The 22,740-nt window shown below is 45.6% G+C and overlaps 1 long non-coding RNA gene across 1 annotated transcript in view; it reads left to right on the top strand.

The window, feature by feature from the left end:
- The window catches only part of LOC144687090 (uncharacterized), a 35,490-nt gene extending 17,169 nt beyond the window's left edge, over positions 1–18,321 (top strand). Inside the window, exons 2-3 of the long non-coding RNA XR_013578057.1 lie at positions 3,552–3,669; positions 18,232–18,321. This is a non-coding gene — a long non-coding RNA (uncharacterized LOC144687090). The remainder of the gene's footprint in view (positions 1–3,551; positions 3,670–18,231) is intronic.
- The last annotated feature ends 4,419 nt before the right edge of the window (positions 18,322–22,740 follow it).

Below are 22,740 nucleotides of genomic sequence, written 5' to 3'. Positions count from 1 at the left end.
ATCAGTGTGGCGAAGTGTTAAGGGCTGGTGTCCCCCCCGTGGAGCTCCGGGTTGTTGGAGTCTGAGTGCCAACTGTCAATGACGCCAGAGCTGGCCAAGACGGTGAACCCTGGCTGCTTGGACTGAGAGTCTTGCGGCTTGAAGGCCATGACTTGGATGTGCCCTGCAAGATGTTCTTCAGGTGGGGTTGGCCAGGCTGCAATGGTGCTGCAGGTAGAGAGTGGATTAATCAATGCTCCTCTGTCATTTCAGTAGAAGACGAGCCATAATAACATTGAGAGGTCCCGGACAGGCGGAGTCCCCGCACCCCCCCACCACCCCCCACCCACCCCAATCCTCCTAATCCTTAAAAGATTTGAGTAGGACGCCTTGGAGCCTCACCAGTCATCACACTGGCTGCTCCCTCCCAGGCGGGGCCAGCACAGGGTCCACTGGCCAGAGGACGACCACCAAGGTCATCAAGAAACCAGAGTCAGCAGGCTGTCTCCAATGCCGCTGCTAGCGAGTTGGGTGGAGGTGTGGGTATGTAATGCTAGATGTGCGTGGCTCTGCCTATTGCATAGGCACTGAGTGGACTTTGGGTTTAAACAAAAGGGTAGTTTCAGACATCCATGATTGAGGCAACAACCCTGGCATGAGGTAGGAGCAGATCTTTGACAGCCTAGTTGCAGGACCTTTGGATCAAGGATTCCTGGTGTACCTGCCTCCCTGAAGGACACAAGTCTGTCTCCACACCCTCAGCGTTCTCCTCACTGTCCTCCTCTTCTGACTCACTACTAGACTCATCCTCTGTAGCCTATGGAGCTGCGTCAAGATTCTCTTCCTCTAGTGGGTCCCCCCTTGGCAGTGCCAGATTGTGGAGAGTGCAGCATGCAACCACCGTCAGTGACATCCACTCTGGGGGTTATTATAGTGCTCCCCCTGTACGGTCCAGGCATCGGAAGTGCATCTTGAGAAGACCTGTGGTCCTCTCTATCACCGCCCTTGTGGAAGCATGACTCCTATTGTAACGCTGCTCTGCCTGTTCTTGGATGGCGGAGAGGTGTCATAAGCCACCTTTTCAAGGAACAGCCCTTGTCACCCAGCAGCCATCCACCCAGTCAGGCTGGAGCACTGAATAGCCTTGGCACCTGGGACTGTCTGAGGATGTAAGCGTCATGGGAGCTGCCAGGGTACCTGGCACAGACTTGCAAAATCTGCATCCCGTTGTCAGACACTATCTGGATGTTCATGGAGTGGAATCCCTTCCTGTTGATCACCTGGCTGATACTCTGGCGCCTTGATGGCCACATGGGTGCAGTCAATTGCACCCTGGACACGGGGGAAGCCAGCAATCACTGCAAAGCCTCTGGCTCGCTCAGCCTGGCTGGCCTCGTCCGTATGGAAATGAATAAATGTCATTACCCGCCTGAACAGAGCTTCTACCACCAGCTTGATGCAACTGTGGACAGCTGATTGGGACACTCCACAAAAATCCCCCACTGACCCCTGGAAAGAGCCGGAGGCATAGAGGTTGAGGGCCACTGTGACCTTCAGAGCCACTGGCATGGGGTTTCCACCCATACAGTTGGAGGTGATCTCGGGCCCAATCATATGACAAATGGAGGTCACAGTCTCTCTTGAGAGGCGGACCCTCCTTTGGCATTGCACCTCGGACATATTGAGGTAGGTGCATTGCTACCTGTAAGCCCTGGCAGCAGGATAGTGGGGTCTTCTATGGCCCCTTCCACCTTGGAGTTCCTGTTGGACCTGTGCCCTTTGTGTCTGCGCCTCTCCTCCCACAGGTTGCTTCCCTGGAAGCTGCATTGGGATATCTGGCCTGCTTTCCCTTCTGGCCCTCTGTTCCTCCTCAGAGGAGGTGCCTTCAGCAGACACCACAATCCCTGTTACCTGGGTAACAGAAGGCTGTCTGATATCTGGGAGGGGCCACACGGTCAAAATCCTCCGGGGGCCTTGGAGGCACCAATGAGTCCTGAAATGAACCAAAAACAAAAATTGCTGGAAAAACTCAGTAGGTTTGACAGCATCTGTGGAGAGGAAGACAGAGTTAATGTTTCGAGTCCGTATAACTCTTCATCAGAACTAAAGAGTAATAGAAATGTGGTGAAATATAAGCTGTTTGAGTTTTTCCAGCAATTTTTGTTTTTGTTTCAGATTTCCAGCATCCGCAATATTTTGCTTTTATCTTAGTCTTGAAATGAAGCCTGGAAATGCTAAGAATGAAGCTCAGAACTGAGGTGAAGCTTTCAAGTTCAAATAAGCAACCAGCTGCAAACTATCTCCTAAACTCATCACTGTTCACACTGGCAATGCTGCTGACACTTTTTATCCTGCCCTTGGATGAGGTTTTGCAAAATATGGGCTGCCTGTTTTGCCTGCGAGACGAGCGCAAAATTGCAGGGGCAATGTAAAATTGGGATCAATTGGGTTTTTAATGGCCTTAAGTGGCCTTTTAATTGATGGGCACGGTTCCGACACCCAGCGACCTGAAGATTGCGTACATACAGGATGAGGTTGGGACGCTCGCCCGACATCTTGCGCTATTTTACGCCCGATCAGAATGGGCGCGCGCCTGCCCGCAAGGCATAAAATTCTGCCCATAGTGAACTTCTGCAGAAAATCTCCATTATCTATCAAATTACCAGATTAATCATTTTGGCCTGCTTTCCTGATCCAGATTCAAGTTTCTATCTTGAAGATTAGCAAAGCCATTAAGCTTAACCCTAGTTACTAGAAAAACAGTCTCGCCTAGAAAACTGAAATTTTCCATTAAGTTAATAGAAGATGAAAAGGCTGCTTTTATCACAAATGGAAGTCTCTTGAGATAGTTTACTGGGCTGTCCAGAAGGGCTTTGACATGACCTTATTTGAAAGAACTAAAACCTAAGGGACTCCATGGTATAATGCTCAAGTGCATATGGAATTGAAGGAAAAACAGGAAACAGAGTACTTCTGAGAGAGACAGTGTCAGATCAAGGGTGTGGGTGGGGATTGCTGAACTGAGAACTACAGGGAGTAGTGTTTGGGCCATGCTGTTTGCTACCTACACAAATAACCTTTATAGGTGGTCCCCAAAAAAGCAAAGTAGTTTGATGCAGTTGTTATTTGGGGCCAAACCTTGTAGAAGAAAGGGTAACAGATGCCAAGTCTATTTAGTTATTAGAAATAATTAATACTAATTATTACCAGGATGTCGTCTGCCAATACTAATAGGCCCAATGCATGGATGAGGACGATTATGTTCTTGCAGAAGGATGTAGATTCAGAGCAGAGGCTAGATGTTTTCCTATGGGAAGGGAGGAATTGAAGGGGTGGAGGAGAGGGTAGGGGAAATTTAGCTAAGAGCTAAGTAAACATGTAGAAATTTCTTGCAACACATAAAGAGTGCACTTTGAGCAATAATTCCTCCTTATCATAATCATAGCCTCAGTGGGAAAATGCTGCTTAATTGACACAGATATTTGTTTAATATTTAATCTGTATTACTAATGTTATTAGGAAAGAAAGATTTTTTGGAAAAACACATTAATAGTCTTGTCTGATTTTTCCAGTGATTGTGGACTCCTCAGTCAACATACCAACAGTGAACGGGAGGTCAGCAGGCAACTGGCAGAGAAAGGCAAAGGCAGTGTGGAGCTCCCTCCAATTTTTCTCTTCTCTCGGCAAGAAGTACCTGGTCTCTGCTGGTTATTACTGCTACTATTTGGGCTTTCTGCCAACATTATTTACTGGGGTTCACTGTGAAAAGGCTGTTTCTAGAGGTAGATCCAGATCTTCTGTGAATTGAAACCTAAGAACATAAGAAAAGGAGCAGGAGTGGGCCATACAGACCCTTGAGCTACTCTACCATTCATTAACATCATAGCTGAGCTTTGATCTCAACTCCACTTACCCTCCTAATCCCTATATCGTTTGATTCCCCAAGAGTCCAAAAATCTATCGATCTCAGTCTCGAATATACTCAATGACTGAGCATCCACAGCTCTCTAGGGTAGAGAATTCCAAAAATTCACAACCCCTGGGTGAAAAAATTCCTCCTAATTTCAGTTTAAATTATTTCCCTCTTATCCTGAGACTATACCCCATAGTTCTAGACTATCCAGCCAGGGGAAACAACTTCTCAGCTCCTGCCCTGCCAAGCCCCCTTAGAATCCCATAAGTTTCAATGAGATAACCTCTCATGCTTCTAAACACCAGAGAGTATAAGCCTACTCAATCTCTCATCATAGGTCAGCCCTCTCATCTCAAGAATCAATATAGTGGACCTTTGCTGCTCCATCTCCAAGGCAAGTATATCCTTCTTTGTGTAAAGAGACCAAACTCTGCACAATACCCCAGATACAATCTCACCAAACCCCTGAGCAATTGCAGCAAGACTTCCTTAATCTTATACTCGGAACCCCTTTGCAATAGAGGCCAACATGCAATTCGCCTTTCTAATTGCTTGCTGTACTTGAATGCTAATTTCCTGTGTTTCTTATACAAGGACATCCAAATCTCCTTGGACACCAGCATTTAAAAGTTACCCCATTTTAAAAAATCTACACCTTATAACTGGAAGATGCAACAGGGATTACATTAGCTTCCCACAAAGCTTCATTTTAAAAGGCAGAATGTACCACATTGTTAGACTTTTGTATTCGGGCTAAAACAAGAAGTAGAATTTATCTATAAGCATTTAATCACGCAGAGGCAGAAATTACATTAAAAAACTAGCAATGCAACACTTCATGCTACTGAGGAACAAGGAAGAGTGCAATGTCTTTAGAATCAAATTTCAATAACTTTTGAATTAAATATCTAAGGAAGCACACCTGATTTTTTTCCCCCCTATATAAATTGACAGCTCCTTTAGGGGTGTCTATTGCTCCCTGCCTGATTTTCCTGTATTTATTGTGCTAGCCAATCCAGTAGCTCCACGTGCAGGAACAGGAAAATCTGCCCCAATGTTACTGCACACGCAGCAATCTAAGAGAAGCATGCTTCCCCATCCACAGACCTTGCGATGAAGAGACCACACGAACAGCGAGCTTTTATTTAGCGACAGGATATTGGGCAATAAATTGTACCTTTTGTGGTGCCCTTGGAAACCACAGTCGCAGAATGCATGGGGCAAGCTTCCTTTTTTAAAAATTCTACTGAGTTTTGAAACTAAGTGCATGCTGGAAATGTCTGTGATGAAGTGACAAGATATAATGTTGGTATACCTTTCAAATAAAAGTTCAAGACCAGTAAGAGCCTGAATCCATGCTGTTTAATTAAATCTTGTCACTTCATCGCAGACATTTACAGGATGCACTCAGTTTCAAAACTCAGTACAATTTTAAAAAAGGAAACTTGCCCCATGTATTCTGTAATTGTGGTTTCCAAGGGCACCACACAAGGCACAATTTAATTCAAATACCATTCTTGAAAGAAAAAAGAAAATCCATAGTGAAAAATAACCCAGTTAAATGGATGGACAACAGAGTCCCAGTCCCCATATAGACTGATGTAATAACATTAAATGGAATTAGGAAATGCTGGAGATGAACAGCACCTTATAGCAGAGACAGGTTATAAGCAAGAGGCACTAGAAAGAGAATATACACTTTAATAGAGCTGAACAAAACAAAGGGGAGAAGGGAAGACTACAACATATAGAAGTCAAGAACTAGGAAGGCTGATTCTTTCTTAATGGATTGAATTCCAGAAAGTAGATTCTTGAAACAATAAAAACTGATGAATCATCTACAAAGATCACCTTAAGAGGCCATGAAAAATATCAAAAGGCTATCAAAGACAAACACACAAAGTACAGTAAAAGATGGAACAAATGCAGGAAATTTGAAACAAAAACCAATCCAAAAACACCAAAAGAGGTGGAATAAGCCAACATTCCAATGCTTGAAATGTTTGCAAGTGTCTTCAGTTAGTTTCATGGGAAAGTGACAGGAGAATCCCAGCTTGCAATCTAAGTGGTGGAAGAATAACCAAAGGTATCTTGGATGAAACAGTCCTCAAAATAGGAAGAGGAGACGAGGAAGACCGGCTTGGTGTTGAGATCATATGGATGGTAGAAATGGCGGGAAATCATCTGGAAGTCTCAATGTATGGTGGAAAGTGAGGTCACAGAAGAGGAAGGAGAATAGAGGTACAGGAAATGAGGCAGGCGTAGACCAGAGACTTGTTGACCACTGCCAATGGGAAATTTTGGCTAAGGGAAATGAAGATGGAATTTCTCAAGTTCTGTTATGAAAATTAGAGACACCAGAGCTTTTCATTGTCGCCTGCCCCTCAATTTGAGGATGACACCTACTCAGGGTCACAGGTTTCTGCCAAGGGTATTCACATGGCTGACCAGGCCGATTCTCGATCCACAGATCTTTGGGCACATGGGGCAGAACGTCCCACGTCCCAGGATTTACTTCCTTTACTTTCCTTCTCTGTTGCCGCTCTGCCTCATCATTAAGGTGTTGGGACTCGAAGCGTGATGCAGCTTGATGGACAAGTTGTCACCATTTTGAACTATTGATACCTCCCAGTCATTAATGTCAATGTTGCCACATTTCAAGGAAAGCTTCCGAGTGTGTTTGAAGTGTTTCTTTGTCCTTCCTGGAGGAGCAGACACACTAGAAACAAAGAAGTTGGTTGAGAAGAAGCATTTTGAGAATCTGTGAACTTGTAGTAGATGTCTGAGGATAGTCTATTAGCCATGATGGAGAGAAGGAGGTGTCAGAAATGGACCATTGAAGCTGAGGGATGCATGAAAATTGGAATGCAATTCTCAAAATCAGAGTGAAAGAAAGAAATAGTGACAACACGCTCATCAATTTAATGGCAAGAAATGTCAGGATAGCTCCTGAACAGGATTAAAGTTAAGAGTGGACTTTTTCTTATTATTTTCATTTTCTCAGTTTCTGCCGGGGATCGTCTGTGGGTAAAGATTACTGGTTAAAATTTAGTGCTATGAGAGGGTTATATTATCAGGGAGATAAAATCCTGAGACATAGTGAAACAATGGGCACTTGCATTCAAAGAGGAAGATCTGTATAAAGAAGAGAAGACTGTAAGGGAAGGCGTTTTTAAGATCTTACAAGTGTGTGGAAAGCCTTCAGCCTCTATGCCTCAAGCTGCTATCCTCAAAGGACTGAAGTTAAGAAAACTTACTTTGAATTTGACTTGTTCAGGGTATCATGTTTCTTTGTCTGGGTCTTTTAACATCTATGTTTTACTGTTGCCTTAACAAAAGTGTAACTGGGACTTCAATTGATAAGGACATTTAGAAGTTATTATAATAGTAATTTGTAGATCTATGTATGTATGTATTTAAAATAATTTCTCTTATTAATAAATGTTTAATTTAGTTTTATAAAAAATTATTAGACTTGGTGGTATTATTACTACTAAATTCAAAGCACGCATCTCAAAATTTATACAAATAGAAAAAGAAAAAAAACAACTGTGATGTCACAGGAAGCTAGTAAGTTGATTGGCCGGTAAGTGTTCAGTCAAAGGGACAGTGTGTGAAACCAGCTTAGGACAGGCGAGTTAAGGTAGACCTATAAATCAAAAGAACAAAAACTTTAAAATAATAAAGCAAAGTTTGAAAACTTTAAAATTAAAATAAAAACAATAAAGATAAAAAAAGCAATAAAAATAAAGTAATTTAAACAAACATCTAAAACACATACCTTGTACTTAAGAAGCATATAACCTTTAGTTGTCAGTGGTACTACCTTCAATAAACAAAGTAAATTGTAGCATACGTAGGAAGAAAGTAATTAAAGTAAATTAACTAGATAACATAAGTTAGAATGGCGGGACAGGTGTTATGTTGCAGCTGTGAGATGTGGGAGCTTTTGGACGCCAAGGCGATCTATGACAACACGTCTGCAGGAAGTATAAGCAGCTAGAGGAATTCCAGATCAGGATTATTGATCTGGAAGCTGAAATGCAGACACTGCACAACATAAGGGAGGGGGTAGTACAGGAAGCCGTTCAAGCGGGGGGAGCAAAAAGGAATGTAGCGGTAATAGGGGATAGTATAGTGAGGGGGATTGACACTGGTCTCTACAGCAAAGAGCAAGAGTCCAGACGGCTATGTTGCCTGCCCGGTGCCAGGGTTCGAAACATCTGTTCAGGGCTGGAGAGGAATTTGCAGTGGGAGGGGGAGGATCCAGTTGTCATGGTCCATGTAGGTACCAATAACCTTGGTAGAACTAGGAAAGAGGTTCTGCAAAGTCAGTTTGAGGAGCTAGGTACCAAATTAAGAAGCAGAACCTCAAAGGTAATAATCTCTGGATTATTACCTGAGCCACGTGAAAATTGGTATAGGGCATATAAGATTAGAGAGACGAATGCATGGCTCAAAGACTGGTGTGGGAGAACTGGGTTCCAGTTTGTGGGGCACTGGCCTCAGTACCGGGTAAAGTGGGGGTTGTACCATTGGGACGGTCTGCATCTGAACCATGCTGGGACAAGTGTCCTTGCAAATCGCTTAACTAGGCAAGTAGAGAGGGCTTTAAACTAAACAAGAGGGGTGAGGGATCAAATTTGGGTAGAGGTAGCAATTCAAGGTGTAGAGTCAAGACAGGAGAACAAAATAGTAATATGAGAAATGAGAGTTAGAGAATGGCAGGAAGGGACAGAGAGAAGAAACCTAAGAATACATCAACAGTCAAGACTAGATGTTACAAAAGTAACAAAAAGACATAACTGAAGACTCTCTATCTGAATGCACGTAGCATTCATAACAAAGTAAATGAATTGATGGCCCACATTGAAGTAAATAAATATGATCTGATAGCAATTACGGAGACGTGGCTGCAGGGCGATAAAGACTGGGTCCTTCATATTGACGGGTGCATGACATTCAAGAAGAATAAGAAGCTAGGTAAAGGTGGAGGGGTAACACTGTTAATCAAAGCGGGCATTGGTGCAATAGTTAGAGATTACTTTGGTTCAGGAGATCACTATGTAGAATCAGTCTAGGTGGAGATGAGGAATAGTAGAGGAAATAAGTCATTAGTGGGAGTGGTCTACAGGCTCCCTAATAGTAGCCACAGTGTAGGACAAGGTATGCAAAAAAAATATTGTGCGCTTGTGATAAAGGGACAGCAATAATCATGGCTGATTTTAATCTACACAAACTGGAAAAATCAGATTGACAGTGGTAGCTTGGATGAGGAGTTCTTAGAATGCTTTCGAGATGGGTTCTTAGAGCAGCATGTTCTGGAACCAAACAGAGAGCAGGTTATATTAGACTTGGTATTGTGTAACTTGCAGGCTGGCAAGTCTCCGGATCCCGATGGACTACGTCCTAGGGTCTTAAAAGAGGTGGCTAATGAGGTAGTTGATGCTCTGGTTTTAATTTTCCAAGATACGCTAGATGCTGGAAAGGTTCCATCAGATTGGAAGGTAGCAAATATAACCCCTCTATTCAAGAAGGGAGGAAGGCAGAAAACTATAGCTTGATGTCTGTCGTGGGGAAGGTATCAGAATCAATCATTAAGGAGGTTATACGTGGGCAGTTAGAGCTCAAGGCAATAGGGAAGAGTCAACATGGTGTTGTGAAAGGAAAATCATGTATAACCAATTTATTGGAGTTTTTTGAAGGTGTAACATGCGCAGTGGATAAAGGGGAGCCTGTAGACATACTGTACTTGGATTTCCAGAGGGCATTCAATAAGGTGCCACATCAAAGATTATTATGGAAAATAAAAGCGCGTGGTGTAGGGGGTAACATGTTACATGGCTGGAAGATTGGCTGGCTGGCAGAAAGCAGAGAGCATGCATAAATTAGTCTTTTTCTGATTGGCAGGATGTGACGAGTGGAGTCCCACAAGGGTCTGTACTGGGACCTCAACTTTTTACGATTTACCTCAATGACTTAGATGAGGGGAGTGAAGACATGGTAGCTAAATTTGCAGATGGCACAAAAATAGGTAGGAAAGAATGTTGTGAGGAGAACATGAGGATGTTGCAGATGGATATAGATAGGTTGAGTGAGTGGGAAAAGATCTGGCAAATGGAGTTTAATGTAGGAAAATGTGAAGTTGTTCACTTTGGCAGGAAGAACAAAAAAGCAGAGTATTACTTAAATGGAGAACGGCTGCACAAATCTGAGGTGCAGAGGGATCTAAGTGTTCTAGTACATGTGTCACAAAAAGTTAATATGCAGGTACAGCAAGTAATTAAGCAGGCTAATGGAATGCTATCCTTTATAACGAGAGGGATTGAACATAAAAGTAAGGATGTTACGCTTTGAGTTATACAGGGCATTGGTGAGGCCGCGCCTCAAATACTGTGTGCAGTTTTGGTCTCCTTATTTAAGGGAGAATGTAAATGCATTGGAGGAGGTTCAAAGGAGGTTTACTAGATTGATACCTCGAATGAGTGGGTTGTCTTATGAGGAAAGGTTGGACAGACTGAGCTTGTTTCCACTGGAGTTTAGAAGAGTGAGGGGTGATTTGATTGAAGTATACAAGATCCTGAACGGCCTTGACAAGAATGTTTCCTCTTATGGGTGAATCCAGAACTAGGAGGCACTGTTTTAAAATCAGGGGACACCCTTTTAGGACAGAAATTAAGAGAATTACTTTCTCTGAGGGTTGTGCAATTTTGGAATTCTCTGCCTCAGAAGATGGTGGAGGCGGGGTCATTGAATATTTTTAAGCAGAGGTAGATAGATTCTTGTTAGGCAAAGGAATTAAAGGTATTCAGGGTTGGATGAGAACCTGGAAATCGAAACACAAGATGATCAGCCATGATCTTACTAAATGGCAGAGCAGGCTCGAGAGGCCGAATGATCTACTCCTGTTCCTATTTCTTATGTTGTTATGCTCTTATGTTCTTAAATTGAAAATTAATTGTGACAGTTGTTTCAAGTTTCCTCCTGGGATTTGAACAACTCCACATTTACCATTGGCTGTGTCATAACAGTGCCACTGGAAGATGGAGTAACATTGCTTACCTGGATGTGCAATCTGAAGAAGCGTCAGCATCATCTACTATTTGTACCTCACATTTAAGACCTTGTAACCATCACTGTTGATGGTCAATGTCTTTGAGTGGACCTCAAGTGGGTCTCTCATTTGGGCTCCTTGATATCATGGGTGAGGTTGTTGCCTTGACATCATCATTCTGGTGGCTGATGAAAGTCTGTAAGTTCTACCAACCCTTCCATAATAACTGTTTCCCAATTGTTCCCATTGGTGGAAAGGCCTAGAATCAGAGGATACTGGGTTAAGTAATTGGCAAAAGAACAAACGATGATATGAGGAAAATCATTTTTTATGCAGTGAATGATTAGGACCTGGAATGCACTGTCTGAGAGTGTGATGGAGGCAGATTCAATCATGGCTTTCAAAAGGGAATTGAATAAACACCTAAGGGGAAAAAAAGTTGAAGGACTGCAGGAGGAGGACTAGCTGCGTTGCTCTTGCATAGAGCCAGCACAGACATGAGGGGCTGAGTGGCCTCCTCCTGTGCTGTTACCATTCTATGATTCTCTGATAACAGAATACAGTGCCACACAAGGCACAGCCATCTGAATGATGAGGTTATATTACACAGACTTGAGGTCTCCAAAACATCTGCAAACCCTGACCAGTATTCCCTGGAAAGTTGGAACTCTATTGGACATAGCATCAAGATAAGGTTATCAATTCATTGTACTCTCTGTACTTAAAAATCCCAAGCTTGATGAAAGGCCCATGTTGGCTGCCAAATCACCCTGAACGAATTGCAGTGTAGCTGCATGTTATCGCAGCATGGTATTCATCCCAGGGAGGGATCTACTCACATTCCTCAACCTCTAATCCATCATACTATGCCCTTGACCAATCACTGACGATATCCTGCTCTCACACCACACTTCCACTCAGAAGTCCAATCTGCTCCTTCATGCAAACTTGCTCCTCAATAACTCACAACTGGGGACTCTAATTTACTTTTGATTAAGGGACCTGCAATGTCCTTTTTTCTAGTCAAGTTGTGTTTACGAATGAACCAGACTCATGTGCAGGTACAGGTGCCCCCAGCTCCAGAATTGGAGTGGTGAGTGATGATAGAAACACAGAAAATTTATGAAAGAATAAAAGAAGACTGGTTAGGTTTGGGGCAGAATGTTTAGGTGGTTCATTCATAGAGAATAGTGGGCCTGTGGAGAGGGCTGCAAGCTCATGCAGTAAATGTGAATTCCTGAGAGTTGGACCCATTTCTGGCTAGAGTTAGATGAAGAGATAGTGGAAGGAAGCTCTTGTGGAACATAAACGCCAGCATGAACCTCTTGGGCCAAATGGCCTGTTTCTGTACTATAAATACATTGTAGCACTGGAGGAAATTTTATGGGATCGACAGGGGTCTCGGCTGCCAGCTGGAAAGCCGTTGAGAGACCCTCTCTGCTGTCTCTTGGGAAAGCATGCCATATTACAAGCCAATCAGGCAGCTGAAAGGTCACTGGTGGGCCTTTCAGAGAATCAGGACCCTGGGGCACGAAGTCCTGCCAGCCAAGCTGCCGGCCAATCAGAGGCAGTCAGCTCTTTTGCTCAGCAGTGCCACTGGGGAGTGGGTGGCTTCTGTGGGAAATACACTGACTGGAGGTCCAGAAGAGCGGAGCTGGGTTAATACAAACAGTGGTGGGAAGAGGCCCTTAATTGGGCCTTAATTGCCTACTTAAGGGCCTCAATTGGTGGCAGGGTGGGAAGGCTGTCCACAGGCCTTCCCACCATGGGCTTGATGGCTGTATCGAAGCCACTTCATGCTCTTGTCTGGACCCAGAAAAATTTATCGATTTTGCTTCCAATTTCCACCCCTCTCTCACCTTCACATGGTCCATTTCTGACACTTCCCTTCCCTTCCTTGACCTCTCTGTCTCCGTTTCTGGTGATAGGCTGCCCACCAATATTCATTACAAGCCCACTGACAGCTACCTCGACTATAGCTCCTCACACCCTGCTTCCTGTAAGGACTCCATCCCATTCTCCCAGTCCCTCCGCCTCTGTCGCATCTGTTCTGATGATGCTACCTTCCAAAACGGTGCTTCTCACATGTCTTCCTTTTTCCTTAATCAAGGGTCTCCCTCCACGGTTGTTGACAGGGCCCTCAAACATGCCCGACCCATCACCTGCACCACTGCCCTCACCCTTTCCCCTCCCTCCCAGATCCATGATAGGGTGCCCCTTGTCCGCATTTTCACTCCACCAGACTCTGCATTCACAGGATTATCCTCCACCATTTCCCCCAACTCCAGCATGATGCCGCCACCAAACGCATCTTCCCCTCACCACCCCCCGACCCCATCAGCATTCCGTAGGGACTGTTCTCTCCGTGACACTCTGATCCACTCCTCCATCACCCCCAACTCCTCATCCCCTTCCCACAGCACCTTCCCATACAATCACAGAAGGTGCAACACGTGCCCCTTTACCTCCTCCCTCCTCACCATCCAATACCCCAAACATTGCTTTCAGGTGAAGCAGCGCTTCACTTGCACCTCCTTCAATTTGGTCTACTGTATTCGCCGCTCCCAATGCGGTCTCCTCTACACTGGGGAGACTAAATGCAAACTGGATGTCCGCAAGCATGACCCAGACCTTCCTGTCACTTGCCATTTCAACTCACCATCTTGCTTTCGTGCCCACATGCCTGTCCTTGGCCTGTTGCAATGTTCCAGTGAAGCCCAACGCAAACTGCAGGAATGGCACCTAACCTCCGATTCAGCACTTTACAACCTTCTGGACTTAACATCGAGTTCAACAACTTCAGACCATGAACTCTCTCCTCCATATTTACCGCTTTTTTAAGCCAATTAAAAAAAATATTTTATCCTTTTTCCCCAACCTCTCCCGAAACAGGGCCATCTGTCACTTGTTTTTATGTTTTGCTCTGAGAGCGCTGACTGTTGTTCTGCTATTAACACATTCTGCTATCTTACCTTTATGCCACTATCAGCACCTTCTTTAGTCTTTAGCACTGCCTTTGCCCTGTGTCCATTACATCTTTGTCAAATTTCTCCTAGCTCCCACCTATCCCTGCCCTTCTATTTTGCTCCGCCTGCTCCACCCCCTCTTAAATAATATAAAATCCATCACATTTCTACTTCTTGTAAGCGCTGAAGAAGAGTCATATGGACTCGAAACATTAACTCTGTTTCTGTCTCCACAGATGCTGCCAGACCTGCTGAGTTTTTCTAGCATGTTCTGTTCTTATTTTATTATGGACTTAATCAGGGTGGAACTTGGGAACATAGGAGCAGGAGTAGGCCATTCAGCCCAACGAGCCTGCTCCGCCATTCAATATTATCATGGCTGATCATCCACTTCAATGCTTTTTTCCCACACTATCCCCATATCCCTTTACGTCATTGGTATTTAGAAATCTGTCATTCTCTACTTTAAACATACTCAATGACTGAGCTTCCACAGCCCGTTGGGTAGAGAATTCCAAAGATTCCAACCCTCTGAATAAAAAGAAAAATCCTCCTCATCTCAGTCCTAAGTGGCTTCCCCCTTATTTTGAAATTGTGTTCCTGGTTCTAGCCTCCACAACCAGGGGAAACATCTTACCTGCATCTACCCTGTCTATCCCTTTAAGTACTTTTGTAGGTTTCAATGAGATCACCTCTTATTCTTTGAAACTTTAGAGAATACAGGCCCAGTTTCTCTTCATAAGACAGTCCTGCCATCCCAAGTCTAGTGGACCTTCGCTGCACTCCCTCAATATCAATAAAATCCTTCCTAAAATAAGGGGACAAAAATTGCATATTGTACTCCAGATGCAGTCTAACCAAGGTTCTAACAATTGAAGTAAGACTTCGCTACCCCTGTACTCAAATCCTCTTGTGATAAAGGCCAACATACCATTAGCCTTCCTAATTGCCTGCTGCACCTGCATGTTAGCCTTCAGTGACTTATTGACGAGGACACCCAGGTCCTTTTGTATATCTGCACTTTCTAAACTTTTACCATTTAATAAATACTCTGTGCATCTGTTCCTCCTACCTGATCAAATGCCCTGCTTCCAAACTCACTATGGCAGAGAGCCTAAGATATCACTCGCTACTTTTTTTGTTTGTGAAACAACTTTATAGCTTTAATCACAGCCAGAGTGGTCGTCTAGTCCAGTTTCAAACACCTTAGGGATGAATGGAGAGGAATTTAGCAGATGTTTCCCCCCAATAAGCCTGGGTTTTTGAACAACAAAAAAATCTGTGGAGAGAAACAGAGTTAAGGGGCAGAATTTTCTGTCCCCTCCTGCTGGTGGGATTTTCCGGTCCCACCGAAGTCAATGGAATTTTAAACAGTTCACTGCATTTTCCAGCCCAGCCCCCCTGCCACGACGGACTCAATTTATCAGGTCGATGACACAGATGCTGTCTGACCTGAGTTTTTCCAGCCTTTTTGTTCTTTTTATGTCTTGGGTAAGTGAGTTGTCGGCCAACCAAACTCTAACTATATGCCTAACTATGTGCAATTCCAGACCTTCTTAGTCCCATTTTCTGTCCATTATCAGTCATCAGTCATGTCCTTCTGATACCACTAATGCAAGTATATGCAGCTGGAGAGAATACTGGTAATGCTCCTTGCATTATCATAAAAGCATTTATGCTTAAACCTCTTCTTTACATTATCTTAATTGTATCCTGTCTCCACCCTGATCAATATTGTTTACTTCACTTTATTGTTTACTTTGCTGATCCTCTTGATTAATCATTTTCTCAGGCCTGTCCCCTCACATTTACGTTTAAATTACTTCAATTATAGGCTGTGCAGTTAGACCTCCCCTACCTCATTGGTCTACATGTTGCCCATCCTTTGATACAATATGGCCTATCAAAACTTCATTACCCGTAAAGTAAACTTTCCTCTGCATTTTGATAACTACATATTGAACTCTGCTCATTTTCTCCAACTCCCCCTCCAAAACACTGGAAACAATCCTGATGCAATATTTGCACTGTTTGCTTTAAAATTATCCCCATCCCTTTTATATTCTCTTAGTTCTCCTAACTTTCTATGGATAGTATCATCAATACCGTGTAAAACAACCACTGATTCTACCGTTTCCCTTTAATTAAAGTGTCAGCCTGCAGAAACATCCTCGTCTCTCAGACACCAAGTTTTAAATTCAAGTCCACAACAGGGACTTGAGCACATAATCTAGACAGACACTGCAGTACTGATGGAGTGCTATATTGCTGAGGTGCAGTATTTTGGATCAGACATTGAACCCAAGCCCCAATTACCTGTTTAGATAGATGCAAAAGATCCCATGGCACTATTTGAAGATAAAAAGGGGAGTTCTCTGTGTCCTGACTGTGTCATCCCTCAGACTGTGCCACTATTATGCAATATTAACATTGACTTGTGTCCATCAAGATAAGGAATGTTAAAACTTGGGATGGGCCTGCTTCCAATTTTAGCATCAAGTGCTCACAGGTCAGAAATGGCACAGCCAAATGTAAAACAAAATTCCTACTATTTTTCCCTCCCAGTTATGTGTTCCTTCCCCTGCTTTAAAGCTCTCAGTACTACACAGTGTAACATTTTTTGTATTTTCAAAACTAGATACCTATTGATGTGAGATTGCCAGTTTTTGTGTATTGTAGACTGATGCTTTTCAAACTGAATTGAGACTTTTCAATCTAATTTCCCATCAGACCATTACAGCTAGCAAAGAGAGAGAGACTTTGATTCTTCCATCTTTGCTATATTTGAGTCCAGACCTGAGAAAAGAAAGGCCAGTATTTAAAACACTGCACCATCGAGCTCCCCATCACCTTTACTTCTATATCATACTGTATATCCAAATGAGAAGGGCCATTCAGCACACTTTAACTTGTCAATCCAGAAAAATTGTACAGTGTCCCCATCATAGGGTGGAACCGACCTAGTTTGCATTAAGTACAGTAGCAAGTGTGATCCTTACATGGATGCTTGCCACTGACCTCACCGTCACCGCAGGAATGGTCCACACCTTCTCCGGCCAGCTCCAACGTGAGACTCTCGAACAGAGTGAGGACTCTGATGTCCAACACTCCACCCCCGGTCTGGGACCTCCCTGTTGATTGTGCGCGGTCTAGTCTTGCTTAAAAACAAATGGAGAGAGTGTGAGCAAGCTGCATGCCAGGCCAGATGAGAAGGATGCCAGGCGTGTGTGTGTGCTGAGTGGAGCCATGGATGGGATAAGGAGGCAACCTCCAGAGCAGATGAGGCCAGATGGGGATGTGGAGGTTTGTATGAGAGAGTGAGTGGTGATGTCCCTTGAGCTGGCAGTGAGAGAGATGCCACAATGGCAGATTTTCACGTTGTATCATCCCCTTACAGTCTCACAAATTATGCAGTCATGGGAAACATGCTGGATTGCTAGCAGCTGGCCTCCAATTTGCCTGCCACGCCATTACTTTGCTGCTTCCTCATTATGGGCACCATTTTTACTGCAGCTGCAAGCACTTCTCAATGCTTGCAGCCCAGGACTGCTCCAGTGAAAATATGGCCCCAAAAGCCTAGAAGAGTGCAGTCCCTCAATTCAGTGATGCATCCCTGGGATGCCTTTTGGATACCGTGGAGGCCCTCCACAATGTCCTCTGCCCCAACTCTGGCCGCAGGAGGCCCATCAGTCTCGCCACTCCGCCTTGGGAGGTGGTGGCAGAGGTGGTCAGTGCCAACCCTGCACACAAGAGGTCGGCCATCCAGTGTAGAAAAAGGATGAATTGTCTCATCCATGCCACCAGGGTAAGTCAACCATCTCATCACTCAACTCACACTCACAAGCCCATCACACATGCACTAGCATCTCTCTCACTGCCAGCTCAAGGGACATCACCACTCACTCTCTCACACACACCTCCACATCTGGCCTCATCTGCTCTGGAGATTGCCTCATCATCCCAACCATGGCTCCAAACAGCACACACACTGTCCTGGCATTCTTCTCAGTTGGCCTGGCATGTGACTTGCTCACCCCTCTTTCCATCTGTTTTTATGCAGGACAAGATCGCGCACGATCAACAGGAGAGGTCCCAGACCGGGGTAGAGTGCCAGACATCAAGGTCCTCACTCTGTTCGAGAGTCACACGTTGGAGCTGGCCAGAGAGGGCGTGGACTGTTCCTGTGATGGTGAGGTCAGCGGTAAGCATCCACATGAGGGCCCTGCACCACATCATCCCTCTGTCAACGCTACTCTGAGTGCACTGTTCTGTGTGTAACATGGCTGCAAAGCGCTAATAATCTCCACCTTCTCTCCTAGGCACATCAGGCAACGTTGACCCCGACTGCAGTGCAGAAAGTACCTCCAATGAAGATCTTGAGGGTAGCATTGTTCAAGACCCATCACAGCGCTTACCCACACCCTCCACCGGCGCAGCAACACACTCAGTGGGATCTAGATGTAGAGCAGCCTCGGGATCACAATCTGGTGAGCACAGGACACAATCTTTTTTATTATTCGTTCATGGGATGTGGGCATCGTTGGTTCAGCCAGCATTTATTGCCCATCCCTAGCTGCCCTTGTTCAGAGGGCATTTTTAAGAGTCAACCACATTGCTGTTGGTCTGGAGTCTCATGTGGGCCAGACCAAGTAAGGATTGCAGATTTCCTTCACTAAAGGCCATTAGTGAACCAGATGGGTTTTTATGACAATCGACAATGGTTTCGTGGTCATCATTAAATTCCAGATTTTTATTGAATTCAAATTTAACAATCTACCATGATGAGCCTCTGGACTTGGTCCTCAATCAGTTGTTGGAGCTGCAAAGAATCGTGGGAACATCAGGAAGGGATGTCTGGTGCACTCCTCAGATTGCAAGGGATGATGGAGGAGTCCATCCACCTTCAGTCTGAGGTGATAGCGCTGGCATGCCATGGAGACCTCAGTCCAGGACACTAGTCCTGCACTGCTGCGCGGGCTAAACTCCATCACTGACGCGATAGTTGGCCTCAAACACTGTCAATGCAAGAGGGGTGCAGGGCAACTCAATCTCAATCCAGCTTCTCCTCTCCTCAAGGACTCAGCTGGGGCCCTCGGGCACCTATAGGGAGGAGGGTCAGCAGCTCGACACTCCAGGGCCATCCACCCAGGTGACTCTGGGAATATTGGGCCGATCCAAATCCCCTCTTCTTGTGACCCCATCATCTCCAGCTCCACAAGCCGAGGAGGGTGCACCTGGCCCACAGCAGGATACCCAAAGCAGGCCGGGGCCCTCCAGATCTTGGCCCTCCAAATGATGCCCTCCATAGTCGTCACAGACAACAGGGCGTAACAGTCAGCAGGATGTCTCCACCCCCACTGTGGATGTCCCCGGAAGCACCAAGACAGGGTTAGGAAGTTTAAGAAGATGTAGTTGCACTACATGGGCACAGGCATTAGTCACTTGTACATAATGTTCACTATTGTAAATAAATTCCCAAGAATGTCTCTTTGTCTATGCCTACTTTTTATGATGAGTAGTGTTTGTGTCACTCAGATGTGAAAACTTGGTTCCTGGACAAGATAAAGGCAGGTGTCTAAGTCCAGGGCCTCTTCCCTGTGTGGTGTGTAACCTTCAGAGCAAAGTGATGGTCCGGCTTCACACTCACTGGACACATCACTTATGCCTGCAGTTCAATAGTGGGCTTGTCATTGCACCCAGAATGTCGTGGGCAGGTGTCAGTGTTCTGTCATTCTCTCTGTGTGCTCTCAGCACCTTTGAGGTGGGGCTGGCCCCCACCTCTTCAGCATCTGTGTCCGGTGACGGTGTGGTCCTGAAGGGAATAGGTGCTGAAGGCTGCCAAAGGATCACAGTTGCATCTCCATGAAATGACCCTGAACACAGAGCGCAAGTCCGCTGCCCTCAGCCAAACAGGAGTCAGATGTTCACAGAGGCAATGTGAAGATCTATGGCATGTCCTCATTGCATGTCATCATCATCCTCCTGGAATCGAGCGACTATCAGGGCCTCCGCTGTGTCTCCATGACATGAGCCTGAGCACTGAGGGTATGTGTGCTGCCATCAGTCACACCGTAGTCAAACGTTTACAGATGCAAGGTGAGGATGTCCAGACTGTAGTCACTGCATCTCGTCATCATCCTCCATGAATCTTGTGGCTGTGAGGGCCTCACAAGTGCACCTGCCTCGTCTGGGCAGTCTGATGGCCTCATCGCTGGCATCTCACCTCTGAGGACCTCATCACCCTCACCCCCTTCAACATCTTCCTCATCGGAGGTAATGTGCAGCTCTTCCATCCCCTCCTCAGCCAGCTCCTCCTCCCATTGAAGTGCCAGTTTGTATAGCTCGCAGCAAGCTATGATGATGCGCGACATCCTCTGGGGACTGTATTGCAGTGCTCCACCAGACCTGTCAAGGCACCGGGACCTCATTTTCAATATGCCTATCATTTGCTCCACCAATGTCTGAGTTCCAGCATGAGCCTTGTTATACCATCTTTCTGCTGCAGTCTGAGGCTCCCGTATGGGCGGCATCAGCCACGTCCTCTGTGGGTAACTCTTGTCCCTGAGGAGCCAACCCTGCAGCCTCTGTGGACCTTGGAAGATGTCAGGGACCTGAGACCCATTAAGGATATCTGAATCATGGATGCTCTCTCGGAATCGTGCACAGTCCTGTAGGATGCGATTGTGGTGGTCACAGACCAGCTGTACATTCAGCGAGTGGAAGCCCTTACTGTTCACATAGTTGACTTATTGTTGCCACAGAGATCTAAGTGCCACGTGAGTGCAGTCGATGGCACTTTGCACCAGTGAAAAATCAGAGATTTGCGCAAATCTCAGCACTCTTGCTTCCTGATCCCGGTCAAAATGCACAAAGTTCTGTGCCTTCGTGAAGATTGCGTCCCTGACCTCCTGGATCCACATCCAGTTGTGAATGGTGGTGGACAATTAAACAACTCACTGGAGGAGGAGGCTCCACAATGATCCCATCCTCAATGATGGAGCCCAGCACATCAGTACAAAAGATAAGGCTGAAGAATTTGCTACAGTGTTCAGCCAGAAGTGCCGAGTGGATGATCCATCTCGGCCTCCTCCGGAGGTCTCCAGCATCACAGATGCCAGTCTCCAGCTAATTCGATTCACTCCACATCATATCAAGAAACGGCTGAAGGCACTGGATACTGCAAAGGCTATTGGCGCTGACAACATTCCAGCAATAGCACTGAAGACTTGTGCTCCAGAACTTGCCACGCCCCTAGCCAAGGTGTTCCAGTACAACTACAACATCTGCTCAGCTATGTGAAAAGTTGCCCAGATATGTCCTGTACACAAAAAGCAGGACAAATCCAACCCAGCCAATTACCGCCCCATCAGTCTACCCTCAATCATCAGTAAAGTAATGGAAGGGGTCATCAACAGTGCTCACAAGCAGCTTAGCAAGAACTGCTCACTGACGCTCAGTTTGGGTTCTGCCAGGGCCACTCAGCTCCTGACCTCATTACGGCCTTGGTTCAAACATGGACAAAAGAGCTGAATTCCTGAGGTGAGGTGAGAGTGACTGCCCTTGACATCAAGGCAGCATTTGACAGAGTGTGGCATCAAGGAGCCCGAGCAAACCTGGAGTCAATGGGAATCAGGGGGAAAAATCTCTGCTGGTTGGAGACATACCTTGCACAAAGGAAGATGGTTGTGGCTGTTGGAGGTCAGTCATCTCAGTTCCAGGACATCACTGCAGGAGTTCCTCAGGGCAGTGTCCTTGGACCAACCATCTTCGGCTGCTTCATCAATGACCTTCCTTCCATCATAAGGTCAGAAGTGGGGATGTTCGCTGCTGATTGCACAATGTTCAGCACCATTTGCGACTCCTCAGATACTGAAGCAGTCCATGTCCAAATGCAGCAAGACCTGGACAATCTCAAGGCTTGGGCTGACAAGTGGCAAGTAACATTGCGCCACACAAGTGCCAGTCAATGACCATCTCCAACAAGAGAGAATCCAACCATCGCCTCTTGATGTTCAATGGCATTACCGTTACTAAATCTCCCCACTGTCAACAACCTGAAGGTTACCATTGACCAGAAACTGGTCTGGAATAACCATTTAAATACTGTGGCTACAAGAGCAGGTCAGAGGCTAGAAATTGTGTGACGAGTAACTCACCTTCTGACTCCCCAAAGCCTGTCCACCATCTACAAGGCACAATTTAGGAGTGTGATGGAATACTCACCACTTGCCTGGATAAGTGCAGTTCCCACAACACTCAAGAAGCTTGACACCGTCACTGTCGCTGGGTCAAAATCCTGGAACTCCCTTCCTAACAGCGCTCTGGATGTACCTACACCACATGGACTGCAGCAGTTCAAGAAGGCAGCTCACCACCACTTTCTTAAGGGCAACTAGGGATGGGCAATAAATGCAGGCCCAGCCAGCAAAGCCCACATCCCGTGAATAAATTTTTAAAAAACCATTGGCATAAAAATTGAGCACTGCAGTCACTGTCATGGCCACTGGCAGTGCATGCCCTCCATGCCTCCATGGCACCAAATCCTGCAGCAGGTGGTATATACGGCCAGTTCCCTAGACATGTGCAGTCTTTGGTGACACTGGTTCTCAGTCATCTGCAGGAATGACAAGTGCCGACCATAGACCCTGGGTCTAGCAAGGCGCCTACAAGCGATGGCTCGCTGCGCATCTTCTGCTGCATGCGCAGGAGGCCCTGCCGCACTTTCATCTTGAGGGCAGTACTCCTCCCATTGGCAAGCCAAGCACCTACGTCGCACTCTTCTTCATCTCTGCTCTCTGTAAGCCATGAGACTTACCGCTAAATCACCA

This window comes from Cetorhinus maximus, chromosome 12 (assembly GCF_964194155.1).
Source record: "Cetorhinus maximus chromosome 12, sCetMax3.hap1.1, whole genome shotgun sequence".
NCBI classification, from domain to species: Eukaryota; Metazoa; Chordata; class Chondrichthyes; order Lamniformes; family Cetorhinidae; genus Cetorhinus; species Cetorhinus maximus.
Note: the sequence above shows the minus strand (reverse complement) of the source record. Positions and strands in the feature narration are given on the sequence as shown.